At 51.8% G+C, this 15,989-nt stretch overlaps 1 long non-coding RNA gene across 2 annotated transcripts in view; it reads left to right on the top strand.

Annotated features, from left to right (window-relative positions):
• Positions 1-15,989, top strand: part of LOC137202736 (uncharacterized) — a 109,621-nt gene that overhangs the window by 90,542 nt on the left and 3,090 nt on the right. Inside the window, exon 3 of one of the 2 annotated variants that reach the window (XR_010932762.1) lies at positions 2,964-3,346. The exons of the other annotated variant lie outside the window; for it this stretch is intronic. This is a non-coding gene — a long non-coding RNA (uncharacterized lncRNA). Of the gene's footprint in view, positions 1-2,963; positions 3,347-15,989 lie in introns of those variants that run through there. 2 annotated transcript variants of the gene reach the window in all.

Genomic DNA, 15,989 nt, shown 5'->3' with positions numbered 1-15,989 from the left:
GATGGGAGACGGGGAGGTGCCTTGGCCACGCCCACCGTGCAGACAGCCACAGGCTCTGGTAGCATCATCATCTCTGGTGCAGAGATCACAGATGTGTGTCTACAAGCCACAAAGGGAGAAAAGCCTGTCTTCCCCCAGGGCTCCAGCGATTTCATTTTTCTTTACTGTTGGGGGGTGCGGAGCGCGATGACAGGACCTTCTGAAAGAACATTGGGGGTGAGGGGAAGGCCCATGCACGACCTTGCCATCTCCCCCAGCTGCCCACTTGTGTGCTATTGTACGTTGTACGGCCCTTGGCCACTTCCTGCAAACTCTGTAGCCATCCCGCTTTTCCTTCTTCACCTGGATGGAGAAGGCCTCCAACTCTAACGCATGAGGGCCTGAGGGGACCCCAAGAGAGCATCCCCCCGACCACCCTGGCTTCAAAGCTTGCCCCTCGGAAACTAACCCCAGGTGGGTTGAAAGAATGAAAGAGGGCGCCCAGCGTCCTGTCTTGCCTGCTCGGATGTTGGATGGCGCAGGGAATCTCTTTGTGGGAAGGATGGAGGCCCCGTGCTCCTGGTGGAACCCCCCTTCTCCCAGGACCTCCCTCCTACCTGCCCAGCTGTGCCTCAGTTTCCTTGAGGGGAAGCGGCACCCTCTGTCTTCCGGCTCACATCCACCCCCCGAAACCAAGCATCCCGTCTCCAAAGCCTCTGATGTGGAACTAGTCACATCCATCTGGGCAGTGAGACGTAAAAGAGGGGCTGAGGGTCCTTTTCCTCTAGAGGAGCCTGGAGTGGAAAGATGGGGCGCCCCTGGCTCACCCCTAGCCCTCACAGGCCCCCAACCACCCCCATATCCCCAGCCCCATGCTTCATTAAGGGAGCACAATGTGTCCCCATGGTCGCCTGCCAGCCGGGATGTCCTGTGTGACAGCAGATGCAAAGAGAATGAACAGGCGGCTGAAAGAGCTGGGGACAAAAAGAGCACATTGTCCCAAGCGCTGAAAGGGCTGCCTGAGAGGGGACATATGCATCTGAAAAAAATACCCCAGTGGGTCTCCCCCCTGCTGGCCCCAGCCCGCCCTCACCCAGCCTTCAACCGATGCTGCACAAAGGGGTCCCCAAGCCAGGCAGGGCCGGCCCAGCTCCAGGCTGACAGCAGGACAAGCTTGGAGGGAAGGGTCTCAGAGGCACAGGCTCCCTCCAGGGAAATTCTCCACCCTTGTCCCCTGTCCATCATGGAACCCTGGAAGCCGGGGAGCTGGGAGTGTCTCTGGAAGTCACTGGCCCCGCCCGCTTAATTTACAGGTGACAACGGCCAGGCCCAGGCTAGGTGAGGCCCTACAGCTGGACAGGAGATGCCAGGCTGCCTGGGTACCCAGATCTCCCACAAGCCTGGTTCCCCACACGTTGGGGCCATAGCCATGCAACCAGAGGACCACGGTGGGCTTCCAAAGGGGTCGGAGAGTGTGGCTGAAACCCCCCTCTGCCGCTCTGCCGGGGTGTGGACCCCAGACTCAACTTGCGAAGAGACTGTGTCCTACCCACGAGAATCCCAGGGCTTGGCTGGGTTTGTGAGACAGGGGCCTCAAGAAGTGGGAGAAGAAGGAGAAGCCAGCTTGAGAGACCACTGCATGGTTTTGCAAAAGGAAAAGTACGTGGGTTTACAAGTCAAACGCAAGAGCCCGAGTCCTCTGTTCTGGTTTGTGAGCTTGGGCGATCCAGGAAGCCTCTGTAAGTCTCAGCTTCCACGTTAGAGAATCAGCGTGGATGCTCTGTCCACGTCAGTATCCACATCAGTACCTATCCTGGTACCAACACGGAGGTCAGCGCCATCTGCCCACCCCTCCCAGACGGCCACCTGGGGGTCAGAGGCCACAAGGGAAACGGTGAAAGCTCTTTGTGGACTATAGGGCGTGTACACGTTAAAACATCATTTTTAACCCTAGAAAGCTGTCGTCGTCCAGGACCATGTTCCTTTGCAGGATATTTTCTAACCAGCAGTCGCTTCTTGACTTTGACTTTGGGGAGGGAGAAGGAGGACTGATGGGAGTGAAGTTTCTTTTTAAAATCCATTGTGCAGGGCTTCCGTGGTGGCGCAGCGGTTGAGAGTCCGCCTGCCGATGCAGGGGACGCGGGTTCGTGCCCTGGTCCGGGAGGATCCCACATGCCGCGGAGCGGCTGGGCCCGTGAGCCATGGCCGCTGAGCCTGCGCGTCCGGAGCCTGTGCTCCGCAACGGGAGAGGCCACAACAGTGAGAGGCCCGCGTACCAAAAAAAAAAAAAAAAAAAAAAAAAAAAAAAATCCATTGTACATTTGATAATACCTCCTTTCAACCATAACGGACAAAGGGACTTTCTCGAAAGCAGACTCTCTTCGTCAAGGCAGGCGTCCGTGGGCTCCCTGGCCCTTCAGCCTGTCTCCAGAGCTTTCTGACGTGAGAAAGGTCTCCCTCCACCTGGAGCCACTTCCTCCTTCCTCCGCAGCCCCTCCCGAGGTAGACTGACGTGGACCCCACAGACTCAGACGGCAGCCCCCGGGGAAATGAGCTCACCGCCTGGATGCTAGCAGATGTGGGGAGTCTGTGTGGTCTCTCGCACAGCTGTTCAGAATTCTTTTCCCCTGAAAGTTTCCATTCTGTATCTGGGGTGGTGGGCAGGGGGAGGGCAGGCCAGCAGACAGGGAAGGAATGTCAGCTCTCCACCCTGTTTGGGGGCTGCTTTGTTTCTCTGAGACCTTAGTGTGGCAGAGACATCATGCACCCTGCAAGATGTTAGAAATGCGTTTGTTTTGTTCCAGATGTGACACCAGGATCTCCGAGTCGGATTATACATATTATGTTGCCATGCCAACACACACACGCACACACGCGCACACACACACGCACACACGCACACACACACACACACCAGGATCCCAAACTGTGCTCAGCGCTGAGGAGCGAAACGGAGGCCTAAGAGAAATAATGTTTTCTTTCAGAGAAGTTTCCCGTGTGACATTTCTGAACCAATCGGAGGCCTGGTCAGTGTCATGCTGCCCAGAGCCCAGAGGAAGGAGTTTCCCTTGGGATGGCGCTGATGAGAAGAGGCTTTGCGGGGAAGGTGGGCCTTGACCTGACTGGAAAGAAGGCTGTAACGTGGGCAGAAAGGCAGGGCTGGGCACCCTACACAGTGTGACAGGGCGAGGGAGAGGTGCAAGTGGGTGAGCCTCTTGCCCACGGGCACCCACATATGCCCAGAAGCCATCTTAAAGACCCCTGGAGCTGAAGGCCAGTGGAGAACCAGGTCTGTCCCCACCACCAAACAGGATCAGGACCAAATTATCCTCCCTCATGTGGAAAGCCCAAGAAAAAGATTCCAGAATTTCTGGTAAGTTTTTCTGGAGTTTTATGACCATAACTGTCAACATATCTTCCCTCATATTTGCTTTGAATCCTTCTGGCAGCCTGGGAGTCATACCTGACACCAAGCCTTAAACTTTGAAAATTCGTGGCCCCAGCGAGGTTTTGTGGGCAGAGGTGTCACTACAAACATGATGAGCTCCTCCAGTGCACCAGGCCCTGTCAGGCGCCGGGCAGTCAGAGGTAAATTAGGATTTTCCTGCCCACAGGACGCTCAGGATGTAATAAGCAATTGAAGCATAACGTCAGAACGTCTCTTATAAATTATAGGCAAAAAGAATTCACAGAAGAGCTACCAGGTGTGCTCAGAGGTTAGGGGATGATCAGGAAGCCTTCCCAGAGGAGGTCGTGGTTGTGCTGAGCGTGAGAGGATGGAGAAGCGTTTGCCGGGTAGACAGGGGGGCCCGGGCATTCTATACCCTGACCCACAGGAAGTGCCCCAGGGCTGGGCAAGCATCCCTCTTGTTTCCTCCAAGATCTGGCTCTCATAGTCAACTTCGCATATGACAAAAGAATAATAAATAAACGAGTGAGCTTAGAAGTAGTGGAGCAAGCCACAGCATGATCCAGGGCATTTGCAAACCCTGTAGGTACCAGTGTCCATAGGGTCTTTTGTGAAATGGCTGGCACTCAAGACAGAGTGTCTGAGCTCTGGCATTCCTGGCAGGGAGCTGAGCACGCTGGGGGCAGGTGGTCGTTCGCTCATGCACAGACCACCTGAGAAGAGGGTGCGGTGGGAGGTGAGGACAGCTTGAGCTGAGGCCGTGAAAGCTAGAATGATAATGGGGGCGGAGGTGGGGTGGAAGCAGTGGGAGTGGGTCATTGCTGGTCTACTGGGTGGCCCCCGGTCCGTCCTCAAGTGCTCCTGTCACGTTGTCTATGTCCATGGCCCCTTCCTCGTTGGGCTGGGAGGGCAGCACCATAGGGTAACAGTAACCGCAAAAGTAACAGTAATGCTGGAAACTCACCGTGAACCAGGCTCTGCTCTAAGCACCACATGTTTCTCAGGTCACTTAATCCTCACGACCCTGTGAGCTACGTGCGACGTCAGCCTCCTTTCACAGACAAGGAAACTGGAGTGTCAAGTGAAGCAAATTGCTCAGCGTCACATCGCTGACTAGTATCAGGACCCGGAGCTGAGCCCAGGCGAGGGGGTCCCGGAGCCTGGGGTCCTGATCACGACCCTCTGGCCCTTCCTTCAGTGATAGAGGGCAAACCAGAACCCTTGCCCTAGCCACTGATGTCTGTCTCCTGCATTTCAAGTAGTGAGAATCGTTGTTAATATTATAACTGCCTTTCCTACCCTCCCATCTTCATTTTCTCCTAATCTCAGGATACAGGGGTAGGGGGGCCTCCCAGAAAATAAATGGGTGTCAGAGTGAGGATGGGGGCGGATCCCATATTGCCTGATGAGCTGAAAGGCGTTCTGGGCCTCTCTGTATCCCATAGAGTCTTTTTCTTTTACTGGAGGCGGGGACGGGATTAGAAGCTCCCCTTTGACCCTCCAAAACCCTAAAAGAAGGATATCTCATTATATAAATGGGAAACTGAGGCACTGGGACAAAGATTCATGTACCAGTCATAGGATCCTGAGCACATCAGGGCAGGACAGGACAGTGCCTCCCATTATACTGTCTGACTTCTCACTGTCACTCGTCCAGGACCAGACTGGGAAGGGGGGCAGCCACGTGGCACACAAGCCCGCATTTCCCATCCCTCCTCCAGAACAGACCTCACAAATCCATGGGGCCTTCTTGCCCACTCAGCGGACTTGTCAGTTTAATGCTTTAGGGAGTCACTGTCTCCTAATCGCATTTGGCCCATGAGCTGAAACCCCCTCTGATACCCCTGGACCAGCCATTAGCTGTTTGAAGGCCTTATTGAGATCTTGAGTATCTTCCTAGATCTATAACTAATGTACTGTCTCCAAGGGGAACTGGACATTTTCTCACTGTGAGGCTATTGGGCTAACTCGGGTTTCTTTCATCTTTTATGGGACCAGGGCAGGAGGAGTAAAAATCTGAGCAGAGGGCTTCCCTGGTGGCGCAGTGGTTGAGAGTCCGCCTGCCGATGCAGGGGACGCGGGTTCGTGCCCCGGTCCGGGAGGATCCCACATGTCGCGGCTGGGCCCGTGAGCCATGGCCGCTGAGCCTGCGCGTCCGGAGCCTGTGTTCCGCGACGGGAGAGGCCACAGCGGTGAGAGGCCCGCGTACTGCAAAAAAAAAAAAAAGAAAAAAAAAAAATCTGAGCAGAGGCCTTACGTTAGGTTGAATAAGGAAACTTTTGTTGTGTGCCAGGACCTATTAACAATACGATCCAGCTAGCCCAAAGATGCTGCTTAGAACTGTGCAGGATATACTTAGACTGCAATGCGAGTGGCACCCCAGAGGGTTGAACAGTGCACAACCTGTACAACTGTCTCCTGAGGGCCTCGCCCGGGTAGCACATAGTCTAGCTGGGGAAGTGATCTCTAAACAGACAGCCATAAATCAGCTTCCTCAGCGCTGTCACCGAGGCACCTCCAAAGAGCACAGTGAAGGGCGAAGCCAGGATCTTTCTACGTGGGAGGCGGGGAGGTCTTCCCAATGTGACCAATACGAGCGCCCTTAAAGCTAAAAGCATCGGACATTCATCGTGTGTGCGGCTCTGGTGGACGTCGGCTGACCATGTTTGCAGACCACACAGCGATGCCTGGTGCCTGCAGTGAGGTCAGGCCCCTCCCAAGAATCCCCTTGTCTGTGCTGCTCAGGGCTGCCTGGGAAGCAAAGGTCCTCAGAGACAAGCATGACCAATGCAGAGAGGAAATGCAGAGATTTATTATTTTTTTTAAGGCAGAAACCCCAAGCCTCAGCCCCATAGTACATCAGTGTGTAGCAGTCAGAGCCACAGTTCGCAGCCTGCCTGCGAGGCTGGGAAGGGAGCCTTTCTGGGGGTGAGGTGAGAGCAAGGCAGTTCCGGGAGACGCTAGGCTCTGTTTGTGCAGACGGCATATGGAATCTTTTCAAGCCGGGAGCGTGTGGGTTCCTCTGTTTCCCTCCAGGAAAATCCGTGACGTGGTGAAGACTGGGCGGCCAGAGCAGGGGGCCGGCGCCCGGGGGCCCTTTGCCCATCGTGGTGGTCTATCTCCTGGGGGGAGCACAGAGCTTCAAAGACTGAGAGCGTCAGCTTGAGAGCGCCGTCTCAGGCTGAAGGTCAAGACCATGGCCTGGTTGAGGAGAGGGAAGGGAGTGAGGGTTCTCAAGAAAAACGCTCCAAGGACAGACAGATCCAGCCCCAGGCCAGATGAACCCCCCGGCCCAGGCCCCAGAGGGGAGTGTCCAGCGTGTCCTGCAGCCGCGGGGGAAAGTGTAGAAAGCACCACAGCCTCAAGACACAGGGCCAAGGCCGGCTGACCACCAGGGCCAGCGCTATTGGACTTCGGGTCCGTGTCACTGTTCCCAAAGCTTCCATCCCTATCCTTGCCTGTGAGTAGGACCCCGTGTCCTCACTGCGGCTCATTTAGGTCCATCAATATCTTTCTCCATCCCCTCGCAGCTCACCTGCCACATCATCGCTGCGGTTCTGGCTCCCTGGGCCGCACCCCACCAGGCTGTGCCTACAGCTCCTCTGCGGAGAAGCAGCCCAGCAGTGCAGCTGGCGCCCCAGATTCTAGCTCCAGCACCGCGATCCTGTTTCTCCTTCCTGCACAGGCGGACCCGTGTGGTTTGTGCCTTGGTTTAAAATAAAATTCAGTTTATCCAATAAAAAGATGAGTGGGTGTGTGTGTTTCATTGGATTTTGAACTTCTTAAGGCAGGAACCAGCCTCCCACAGTGCCTTGTATAAGAAGCTCACACAGTCACCGTGTGTTGCTGGAAGGAAGGAAGGGAGGGAGGGAGGGAGGAAGGAAGGAAGGGAGTGAGGGAGGGAAGAAGGAAGGGAGAGAGGGAAGGATGGAGGGAAGGAGGGAAGAAGTCATATATTTTTGTGAAAACTCCTCTGTTACGGAGGTGATTTCTTGTTCTTGAAGGCCGTCCTCACAGACACTGCCTTCTTGTGTGGATCTAACAAATTCTGTCTGAAACAGAAATCCCGTAAGCCATATGCTTTCACAAGGATATCTACAGGGGATGTGGCATTCCATATCTAATACACAAAAAGTGACAGATAGTTTTAATAAAATGTGTCCTTAATTATTTTCAAGACAGATTTCTCCAGCACCTACACTATGGCAGCCGCTACACTGAAAAGGAATGCAGGATAGGGGTTGGGGTCTGTCCTCAAGGAGCTCAGAGTCTAGAGGAAAAGAGAAAACGGGAGCCCAAATCCACTCAAGGTCAAAGTCCTCGCATGGCGTGAGGGATGGAGAAGAGGGAGGAGGACTTGCCTCCGCCCTGGAGACATGTGACCCAGGGGCTTTCTGCCTGGAAAGTCTGGGGAGGAATTGTAAATCTGGTTATTGATTGCCAAGAATGCTTGCCTTGGAAACTAGAGGGTCGCAGAGGCAGTCCCAGTGGTAAAGCGTCTCTAAACTGGGTCAGGGACAAAAGCAAAGGACAGACGAGACCATAAATAACGAACGTATAGGGCAGAAGGTGTCAGCTCCAGCTCTGCAAGGGAGAGGGAACCAGGAGAGTAAGGATTTGATGAGCGGTTTAAGAAGGCTTCGAAACCAATCCATCAGTGCGTTATTTCTTCGGCACTTTTCGCACCTCCCTAGAATACGAAGCGATTTCCCCAGCTTCAATCTCTCCTTGGTCTCATCCACGCTCTACAGCATTGCAAGGTTGATTTTCTGGGCTATCTCTTTGATCTCGTCATTTCTTTTGTTACAAACTTTCACAAGTTCCACTGATAAAGAATAAAAATAACATTTCGATGCATTCGAAGTCACTTGAGATTCTTTTTAACAAGCCGTCCAAGGAATTCTGAGGCCCCTAAGGTTTGTGAATTATTCCTTATATGGCTTATCTCTTCTACCAAGGAAGTTGATCTCCCGGGGGAAGAGCCTCCCTAGTACCTCCGCTCAGAGGCCGGCGCATGGCAGGTGGTCAAGAAATCATGGAAAAGTGACATGTGTCTTCCAAGCAAAGGCTGCCTGTCAAGCGGCGTTGGGTGCCCTGGGGAATGGAGGAGAATTAGATGTGTTACCGCGCGTGGTTCAGAGTCTATCAGAGGAGACAGGATTAAAGCACACGGCGCGTGAGGATAGCGCAGTGCCGGTCTGCAGCGTGTTGTTCCTGGAAGCACAGCCGAGGGAGGAGGCCCCGGACGCTTTCATCATATGGCCTTATATGGCTGGACACTTTCTCCATGGTGCTTTTTCCATTCCTTAGCTGTCCAGGAGGAAGAGGCCTGCAGACCAGAGGAAGATGATTATGGTGACAATCACAGTCCTGTTACCGCTTGTGATAAGAGCAGCTGACGTTTATAAGACACCACTATGTGCCACGCACTGTCCTCCGCATTTTATATATTAGCTTATTTCATCCTCATCACGACCCGATGACAGGGATCGGAGAGAGGTTGGAGTCGGAGAAATTGATTTGGAAGTTATTGCGTTGTGCTAGGCAACCCAATGGGACAGTGTTATTAACCGGTTTTACAGAGGTGGAAACTGAGGCACAGAGAGGTTAGGAGAGAATCTACTGACTTAAAGTGGCAGGTTTGAACCCCCCGGGTGCTAACGGGTTTGGGAAGGGAGGGACCTCGGTGGGACCTGCAAAGTGCAGAATGGGATTTTAGACCAAACCAGGAAATTCTTGGCATCTCCAGCCTTATCCTTCCTTCTGGCCGGCTGTTGCTCCTTGTTTGGCTCTCTGAGAGCTTTCTGGCTCTGTGCTGAGCTCACCTTTTCCCCTACCTGGGAAATCTCTCTTTCTCTTTATCCATCTCGCTTTAACATCCTTCCACCATCCTCCCACCCCTTCGGAAATCCTAGATGTCTCTCGGCGTGGTACCCCTACATCCGGTCACCCTCCCCTCCTTGCCCCTGGCTTGGATGGGCTCTCTTAAGACTGCTGAGGATCTTTGAAACGTCCTCCACCCTAGAACATTCTTTTCACTTCTTCCTTTCCTTCATCCCATAAGGTATGGAAAAACTAGGTCTTATAGCTCCTCGTATAACTAGAGCTTAAAACCAGAGGCACAGAGGCGTAGATCAGTGTGATCCTGCAGGGCCCGTGCTCTGGGGGACTCGCAGCAGCTAAGTTTTCTGCCACCCCTGACTTACTGTGTGACCTCGGGGCCAGCCACTTGCCCTCTCTGTGTCTCAGTCCCCCGTGGTGGGATCATAATATCTACCGCCAAGCAGTGCTCCGAGCATGAAAGAATTATTATCCCAAACGCCCTCTGAGCTTCTGGGACAAAGGTGCTGTGTTAATACACAGTATCCGTCTTCTTCTTCTTCTCGTTAGTATTATTCAAACCCAGATGGCATTATTATTGTTGTTGATTGACAGCTCCGCATAGCTCCATTCACGGGTGTCAGAGAGCCAGGCGGTAGTTAACACAAGCAAACACCATGTTTAAAACAAAGCCCAAGGAACACTCCAGTCGTCTGTGCCTTGGGTTGCTATTAGCACCAGAGCAGCTGCGGTGGCAACACGGAGGGACAGGGCAAGGAAAAGCACCCCGGAGCACAAAGAAGGAAAGTGGGTCTTGACACTGATCATATAATCGTGCTGGGCTTTTATAGACACTGGGAGGCCTCAGACAGAATAAATGCTTGAACTTTATCCACGGTTTACAGGCAGCGGCTGTAAAGGTCTTTGTTGCTGTTGCTGCCATATTAATGACCCAGCTTGGGGCACTGCTGCCGCCGCCGCCGGCCGCTTCTTCCAAAGAAAACAAATCAAAGTGAGTAACTCGATGTCCGGCAATGAGTTTTCCATTATAGAAAAATAAGTATAAATCTTTCCCAGTTGGGCAGCACACCGCGACGTCGGAGGCTGGTAAGGAGGTCAAGGTAGCTAGACGCTTTGAACCCCTGAACCAGCGCATCAGAAAGAGGCAACTTCTCTTTGTTAATTGCAAAATCAACAGATAAAAATAAACCGTGGTGCACAGGCTCTGTAGACGGCGTTTGCACCAAAGGAATGAGGGTCGGACGTAGGGGGAGTGGGGTCCTTTGAACTGGTTCTCCATTACCTTTCCCACTCTGCCGACGCTGATAAAACCCCACGAGCCATTGACCCTGGACGTGCAGAGACATTAATCTTCAGCCACGGGCCAGGCCCTGCAACGTCCAAGACATTGAGTCAAGTGGTATCTTGAGCAGAGGCAATGGAGTGCCTTGGAGGTTTTAAAAAATGACTGTCCCTAAATGTTCCTATTCTCTTAACAGAACTTGGGGGGCTTTTAAGAAACTGAGCAGTTGAGGCAGCACGCCTTTGGTTGGGGATTCGGACCAATGGATGAATGACGTGCGCTCCTAGGGTGTGGAAAAGGGAGATGAACTGGGGGAGGGATCAGCGTGGGAAGTAAGTCAGGAGGAAGTAGAGGAGGAAGGTGGGGACCCTGAGTAAGAGAGAAGACTGGGGGGTTTGTCCCTGGTGGGGTGTGATGGTTTGGGGGTGCAGTGAAGGGCAGGGCAGGGACAGCGTTAGTACCAAGGGAAGGAAGTCAGGCACCTGGAGGCCCAGGAAGTGAGGCCTGAAGGGGGAGGCAAGTGATTCCTAAGTGGTGCTGGTTCTAGGGTCTGGGACCCCCTCCCAGCCTCATCCTTCATTTAGAAGCAGCAGAAATAGCCCAAGGTGCCGTTTGGATGCAGGACTTTTCTCCCCTAAAATAGGCGTTACCAGCCCCCGCAAAAATACATGTGTTGCTTTTGCCCAAACCCTTTGTTTTCTTCTCTGTATTTCCTCTCACCTTCCTCCTCACCAAACCTCCTTCCTTCACTGGCTCCCCCCACCACCTTTTCTTTCCCCACCGACCACCTCCTCTTTGCCACCAGGTGAGCGTCCATCCATCCGTTCACTCTGTTAGTGTGGGACTCCTTCCAGAAACCATTCTAGATGAGAATAAGGCAGCGTCTCCGTCCGGAAGCATCAGAGGCAAGCTAGTTCCAAGCAAGCAGGAAAACAAGCCAGCGTGGGTGTGCCTGGGTCAGCTTCGGCGGGGGTAAGGGGTGGTACCAGCACGGAAGGCGTCAAGGAGAAGAGGGTATCTGAGCCGAAACGTGAAAACCAAACGGGAACTCGCTGGGGAAGCAGGGCAAATGGATCTGACATGAAGGGGAAATGCCCCGTGTGCTCAAATGCATGTAAGTTGGCCAGAGAGAGAGAAAGGACAGAGTGAGAGGCAGAACCAATGCAGGACAGGGGAGGGGGGCCAGGCAGGCTCTGGGTGATGGACTCCCCAGAGAGGCTGGAGCAGACGATGGAGAGAGGTGAGGCTGGGAGGTCAGTTTACAAAAGACTGATGTACCATGATGAGGGGCTCGGCCCTGATCCTGAGGGTGTGGGATCCACCTCCGATCCTGGAGGTGCGGGATCCACCAAAGGGACTAGATCAGACTAAAGAGAGGCCACTGGGGCTGTGAGCTGCATGGGTAGGGGCCGGGGCGTGGGGAGGGACCAGTTGGCCAAGAGGCTGCGTCATCTGCAGAGAGAGACAACCTGAGCTGAGCTAAAGCCAGAAGGGGGCAAAGAAGACAGAGTGTCTAAAAAGGTGGAACCACCCAGAGGAAGGTGGGGAGAAGCAGGGAGAGGAACCTGCCAGAATCCCAGCCAGTCTAACTAACTCCCCGTCTAACTCCCGCCTTCCGCAGCTTTTCCCTCGAGTGTACTTCATACTCCTCCCCTTCAAATTCCTCTCCTGTGTCTCTGCTTTTGTTCACATCTCCCCCCAAGAACTTCCTCCCACCTGGGTACATCATCGTGCTTCCAAACAATGTTTCCTCTCTGCTCTCCTAAAATTCCTTCTCTGAATCTCATTTTCACCTTTGTCCTTCTCTCCTTTTCCCAATCCCATGCTTTTCCCAGCTTGCTGCCACAGTGGGAGCCGGGACCTGCTGCTGGTCGCAGGGGCTAGACTGGCTTCCAGCCTCTTGCTTCAGGGCTGCTTGAGAGACAGAGTTGAAGGCTTCTCCTGGGAAGCAGCATGGAGGAGATTTGGGCTGTGGAGGAGAGAAACCCAGAAAGATGACATCAAGGGTGGATTTAAGGCAGACATAAAACTAAATGGGTCTTGTTTCTTCCCTGAAATAGTCCTTTGGGAACAGATTCAATGTGGTCCATGGAGATGTCCACATTCCATAGTCCTAAACTTGGGATTTTTTTTTAGTATGGGAGAGATCCTAATTCCTAAGAAGGCAAGAGGGAAACTGCCTTCCCTCAACTCCTCCCCAGCAAAGCATCCTCCCCGGGAAGTGGAAACATAGACTCCTGATTCCGGAAGCTTCAGGAACGAACAGTGGAGGTTTCAGAGGAGCCATGAGGAGTCATTTCTGTAGTCTCCATATTAATGAGGCCAGAGGAGGTTAGTGATCAGCTGCTGGATGTTCTGCTCTGCTACTTCACATACTTTGTATCTCCTCTAACCCTCCCATCAACCTTTGGAGGTAAGTGTAATTATAATTCCACTTTAGAGATGGAGAAACTGAGGTTTGTGGCCTTAGGAAACTTGCCCAGGTCTGCATGAGTCCTCAGCCTTCCCCACTTGGCCATGCACTGCTTCTACTGTCAAGCTAATGTTTGAAAATAAAAGTAAACCAATAACAACCTACCTTAGCCTAACATAAATTTAAGCCCACATTTTTTCTTTCTCTCTCCTGAGATGTTAGAAATGGATCTCACTGTCTGGGTTTTGCTTTCAAACAGAGAATTAAAAATGTTTCCCACAGAATTTTGATGCTTTTCTCCAGATGAAATATTTGGTACCCTGAAAAGGTGTTTGTTTGTTTGTTTTTTGAAGACAGCCTCCAATAAAAACTTTGACTAAGCCTGTCTTTCAGCTGTTTCCCAAGACAGCTCCTCTGGGGAACCGATCTTTGGAGGGATATGTTGGAAGGATTTCCCAGGACCTTCAGAAGGAGTCGAAGTTCTGGAAGAAAATTGTCTACCCACTGCATGGAAGGGGATTGGAAGCAGGCTTCATGGGCGGCAGCCGGAGGTGGAAATAGACAAGGGAGTCCAAAGTCAGTGTGCAGAAGGTGAGAGACAAGTGGAGTGACTGCTGTCACCAAACACCTAAAAATATGAGAGTGGCTTTGGGACAGTGGAGGACGGCAGCTGGAAAGACCTTGAGGACAGTATTAGTACAAATCTAAAGGGTCTCAAAGAGGCTGTTAGCAGAAGCCTGGTGTCCCTCGAGAACGCTAGCGATCAGGATTAAAGAAAAATGAGGGAACTGTTATTGGCAACTAGACAGAAGAGGATCCATTATGCAGAGGCGGAAAGTTGAGCAACACTCTTGTCTGCAGTAATGGGGAGAATAGAAAGCGCACCCTTTGAGTTGGGTGATCTAGAGCTAAGATTTCCAGGCAGGGTTAAAGGTCACCCTGACGTCTTCTTGCTGTAAAATTTGAGAGGAGAGAGAGAAGCTCAAGGGAACAAAAAAGTTAAATATAAAGGACACAGACTCTGCACAGCAGTTTGGAAGGTCTCCTGCTTCTCCAGATGGAAATCAATGTGAAATCAAGAATAGCTTCTGGAAAAAAATAAAATTCAGGGAATGGGCAGAAAAACATGGTGTAATGACAAAATTGAGAGTATGACTGTAAAGTCCTTTGATAAGCCCTTGGAAAAATTTAATGTAATGCCTTAGAGCATTTTGTTCATTCAAAACCAAAAATGAAAACAAAATCCAGGACTTTTAAGAATCCTTGGTAGCTTTGGCAGAAGCCAAAGGGAGAGAATGATTTATCCCCAAGAGGTTTGTGGATGTGACTTTTTATTTTTCTAATGGCATGAACTGCAGTAAGATTCATAGGAGGTTTCCAAAGGTTTTAAGAAAATTGTACAAGCAGAAACACCACTAGCTTGGACTGAAAGAGACAGAGAACATACCAGAAAAAAGAAAAAGAAAAAGGTCTTTGGACCCCCAAACTTTTACAGGCTGAAAATAATCTGAGAAAATGTCTCAGCTGCAAGTATAGGTTACCTTTTCAGGAAAAGGAAGAATGGCTGTTGGGACAGAACCAAGACCGCAGCAGGTAATTTCCAGGGCTTGGTCTCTAATCAGGGAACAGACCACACGTTCCCATCAGATTTCAGAGTTGCTTTAGACCAGGGACTCCCGTATGTCTCCTGTTTCCCCCCTTTTTGAATGGGAGTGTCTCTAGTGGTTATTCCATGCCCGTCCCACCACTGTGTGTTGGGTGTAGGGGAGAGGGCAGGTAACTTGTCTCGTTAGTTCCCGGGTGCTCAGATAGAGAAGACTGCCCTGGAGGGAGAGTGTGTCTCCTTGGACCGTCCAGCACAACCTCCTTGGCACTTTGCGCACACTGTTCCCTCTGCCTAGACTTGTCTTCCCTCACCTCCCCGCCTGGTTCATTCCTATTTGTACTCTAAGATTCAGCTCAAAATGACCGCTCCGCGAAGCCTCCCCAGTTTCATCAGCTAGAGTTAAGAGCTATGTTTCTGTCTTTCTGTAGGATTTGCTATGGCTTTTATCACCCTGAACTGAAATGGTTTACATACTTTCTTCCTCCCCAGCTGGCCCATGAGTTCAAACGTGGTAGGGATTGTGTCTTATCATTTTTGTTGTTTATCCAAACTTATTGCAAAATTAACACGGAAGCTCAACCAACGTCTGACATTAAAGCAATAAATAGGAGGCTACAGGTGGCCTAAACGCTTCGATGAAGGAGAGTGAGTGAAGAAAACCGAGGCCTGGAGAGGAGTCCCGTCCTGGAGGCCGGTGTCACCGACTTGGCGTTTGGGAAATCTGCGCGCACTTCCCAGGTGGTGAGCGAGCCCAGGGAAGAAGTAGCTTTGTCCTTTCTGGGGAGGGGCTGGGCACCTTGTTCTCCTTGACACGTAATCAGCGACTTAGAACTACGTGCTTTCAGCGTTTGGCCACACATTAACAGGGCGTGAAGGGGGGTCCGGGGATTCTGGGAATCGGAGCATCGGATTCCTAGAGATCATCTCAGACCTAAAATCTTCTGTTTGGAGAAACCACCTTGGAAACTTCTGTTAAGATCTATGAGACTAGAGACTGACCGTGGCCCCTTGTACCTGCTGGCACGTAGCAGGCACTAATTTTTTTTTTTTTTTAATGGTTGATTACCGGCAGATGTGAAGAAGGAAGAAGGGAAGGGGATGTTTTGGAAATTTTCTAATGTTGCTTAAACGGGTAGCGGTTTTTAAATGAATGTTGTGCGTTTATACACCAGTGGGTGTGATACATACAGTGGGCGAGTTTATACCTGCAGTGGGTATGATATCGTAGGGGAGGTTTTATACCATCAGGACAGTGATATCCAATGGCTATGTCCCTCGGACCTTTCTCCAGAAGGCCTCCTTCATCTGGATGGGACTCTGTCCTCCCCTAATTCTTAGTAATACTCCCTCTGAGAGAGTCTGAGACTCTCATGTCCCCTGTTGTCATGGAAACCCCATCTGGATTCCAGGGAACCAGAGTCTTGAGGAGAGATGATTCATGTTGGGCCCAAAATAAGAT

The sequence above is a fragment of the Pseudorca crassidens genome, chromosome 11, assembly GCF_039906515.1.
Source record: "Pseudorca crassidens isolate mPseCra1 chromosome 11, mPseCra1.hap1, whole genome shotgun sequence".
Lineage (NCBI taxonomy): Eukaryota > Metazoa > Chordata > Mammalia > Artiodactyla > Delphinidae > Pseudorca > Pseudorca crassidens.
Note: the sequence above shows the minus strand (reverse complement) of the source record. Positions and strands in the feature narration are given on the sequence as shown.